Source organism: Macaca fascicularis, chromosome 3 (assembly GCF_037993035.2).
Source record: "Macaca fascicularis isolate 582-1 chromosome 3, T2T-MFA8v1.1".
NCBI classification, from domain to species: Eukaryota; Metazoa; Chordata; class Mammalia; order Primates; family Cercopithecidae; genus Macaca; species Macaca fascicularis.
The window spans coordinates 166,635,854-166,639,161 of record NC_088377.1 but is presented as its reverse complement, the minus strand read 5'-3'; the positions used below and the strand labels follow the sequence as shown (position 1 = coordinate 166,639,161).

Here is a 3,308-nt window from a genome sequence, read left to right as displayed (position 1 = left end):
TTGTTTGTTTCTTGAGACAAGGTCTTGCCATGTCACCTTGGAGTGACATGGAGTGCAGTGACACAATCACGGCTCACTGCAGCCTCGACCTCCTGGGCTCAAGGGATCCTCCTCCCTTAGCCTCCCAAGTAGCTGGGACCACAGGTGCACATCACCATGCCCAGCTAATTACCCTGTCTCTACAGTCTGTATTATAGAACATTTTTAAAAATTTGGAATAATTTGGATTCTAAGGTTAATTATGTCCATTATTAATGCAAGATTTTGGGCAAAAGTGTAAATAACAATAATAGCTAACACAGAGTGCTCCCTTATGTGTCAGATACCTTTCCAGGAGCTTTATTAAACATACAAGTTAATTCCAAATTAATTCTGTGATGTTATGTTAATTTTATATCGATGAGTCATCTGAAACAAGCAGAGGTTAAGAAAGTTGTCCAAAGTAAGGAAGCCATGTGGGAGAGAAGAGACTCTTTTTTTCTCAATGTTCAGTTTCCTTTAATGACCCCCGTCTCCCTGAAGGGGCAGATGCAGGCAGCTAGGCATTGGCAAGAGATGTTCACTTGAAGATCGTGCCCTGATTGAAGTCTTGGCCAACATGCTGGAAGGCCCCCTCCCAGGAAAAGTACTCTCGAACTTTCCCTATGAATATATTTGGATTCCAAGTGTCTCCTCGCTGCCAGGATCCAGTTTCCTCCGTGTGTATGATTCATAGTCCACCTGCCAATTTGCACTCAGAGGAAAGGCAAGTTCCTGGCCTCGGAAGACCCAGACTCTAGAAATGGAGCTGCTATTGTTGGTTCCAAAGGGGATGAAACTGGTGAAGGCATTCTTCCTCAGCTTGTCCAGTCGCTGGAACATTCCAGTGATGAGATTGCAGCTCATGAAGATCTGACTGAGTGAGTTCATCAGGGCAGCGATACTCTGAGTATCACAGGGACTAGCCATCCTCATCAAAGTGCTCCCAAAAATATGGCAGTGCCACAGGGAGTGTGTCCTTATTGGAGTCCTTGTTGCTTAAATTCATCCAACACGGCCAGGTGCGGCAGCTCACGCCTGTAATCCCAACATTTTGGGAGGCAGAGGCTGGCGAATCACGAGGTCAGGAGTTCGAGACCAGCCTGACCAACATGATGAAACCCCATCTCTACTAAAAATACAAAAAATTAGTTGGGCATAGTGGTGGGTGCCTGTAATCCCAGCTGCTCAGGAGGCTGAGGCCCGAGAATCGCTTGAACTGGGGAGGTGGAAGTTGCCGTGAACCGAGATCGCGCCACTCACTGTACTCCAGCCCGGGCGACAGAGTGAGACTCTGCCTCAATCAATCAATCAATCAATCAATCAATCAATATTCATCCAACACAAAGGTACTCTTGGGCAGGTGAGCGGAGGGGTCCTTGGCCTTAGGCTCAGTGGCCAGCACCTGCTTACATTCATCCATCACCTCCTCAGGAGCAGGGGCAGCCGCCATTTCCTTCTCCTTCCACTCAGCCTGGGGCTCTGCTTCTCTTCCTGTGAACCCTGCTTTTTCCGTGGGGTGTCCTTTTTAGGTTGCCTCTCGGCAAACTTTTTAGCATCAGACTGGGCCATCTTCTCACAAAGGTTCACGTTCCCCAAGACAGCCGGGAACTGAGACTGGTTAATGCAGGTGAGGGACCAGCGGTTATAACATGTAATATATACAAATAAATACATATAATATATTATATTATTTTAATGTTTTAAAATATATTACAAAATATTTTATATTTTGTATATAATATATAAATTATATACAGATGAAATAACGTACATTTTATATATAATTATATATTATAATAATGATATTATAAATATAAAATATATTACAAAATTGGGAAAGGCTTGGTGGAAAGAAGGTTCTATGACCTGCTTATACAGCCGTAACAGGGTGCAGACGACTGTGACGTCAGCCAGTCACTCATTCACCCACCAGAAAAGTCCTCATCTTCAAGTGAGCGTCCAGCAGCCCCAGAATTCGCCTCACTTCCTGCTTTGCATTCTGAGTGGCCTGCTTGTTGTGGTGCCTGATGCCCATGCTGGGAAACACCCAGGTCCTGGCTGGGGGCGCTCTACCGCTATCAGCAAAGCTCACCCATTGCGCCACCTACTGCTTCGGGTGTACTTCCCTGCAGCAACTCATTGCTCCATAGTAGGTAATAATGGCATTGCTCTCAAACACACAGAACCCACAATCACCCTCAAATGCTGGATACTTGCCAGCAGGAAATTTGCAGAGAAATTCAGGGGTGCGATTGGTTTGGCCAAAGTGGAAGTGGGGTGGTGTGGACAGCGCATGGACCTGAGCCCCGCTGTACTGAGCAGCAACGAAGGCCCTGAAGGCCCTATAGTTTTCGGGATATGTGTACAGGGTCCCAGCTGCCATGGTGATTCCGCAAAGAAAGGGGCAAGAAGAGATTCTTTCTGAGGTTTAAGATACATACCATCTACATGTACTTAAAATATATATTCAGATGCATAGAAAAGACATGCAAAGAAGCTCAGTAGAGGCTACTTCCGGAGAGGACTGCAGGACTTAGGATCTACAGTGAGAGGATTAATAGTTTACTATAAATGTTTATCTTTGTATTGTTTGAAAGGTTTACTATGTGCATATGTCATATTGTCAGTTAAAAGAAGAGACACAGCAAATCCTACCTACCCTGAAATGTGTGTTTTGTTCCACTTGGCAAGAAATGCCAAATAAAGGGAGGAAAGCCAAGGCCCAAATTGTCAATATCATAGTCTTGCACATGGCCAGTCCTGTATAGCAAAGAAAGTATTTCGGATAATTTATAAACATCGAAGTGTGTCTTTTATACATTTTATATCTATGCCTTTGGAGAAAAATATATTACAAAACAAAGTGTAACTTGTATCACTTTATTTGAATTATTTTACATGTTGATTTACTTTAGAAAGCCATTGTGAAATGTGCTTCTACTGTAATATGTGACTGTGTGTTGGTCACTTTATTAATAGAATAATTGCATTGTGCTTTTTTTTTCACATGTACTGCCACTCAAAAGTATTTCTTTGAAAACAGCACTGACTTGGACACAGGGAGGGGAACAACATACACTGGGGCCTGTTGGAGGAGGGTGTGGGTAGGGGAGAATACTAGGGAAAAGTGCTAATGCATGCTGGGCTTAATACCTAAGTGATGGGTTGATAGGTGCAGCAAACCACCACGGCACACATTTACCTAGGTAACAAACCTGCACGTCCTGCACATGTACCCCAGAACTTAAAAAAAATTAAGAATTGTTAAAAAGATGCAATACCAATAA

General features: G+C 43.7%; 1 pseudogene; it reads right to left on the bottom strand.

Annotated features, from left to right (window-relative positions):
- Positions 1–559: 559 nt before the first annotated feature.
- LOC102127606 (elongation factor 1-gamma-like) lies at positions 560–2,427 on the bottom strand (annotated as a pseudogene).
- Between the last annotated feature and the right edge of the window lie 881 nt (positions 2,428–3,308).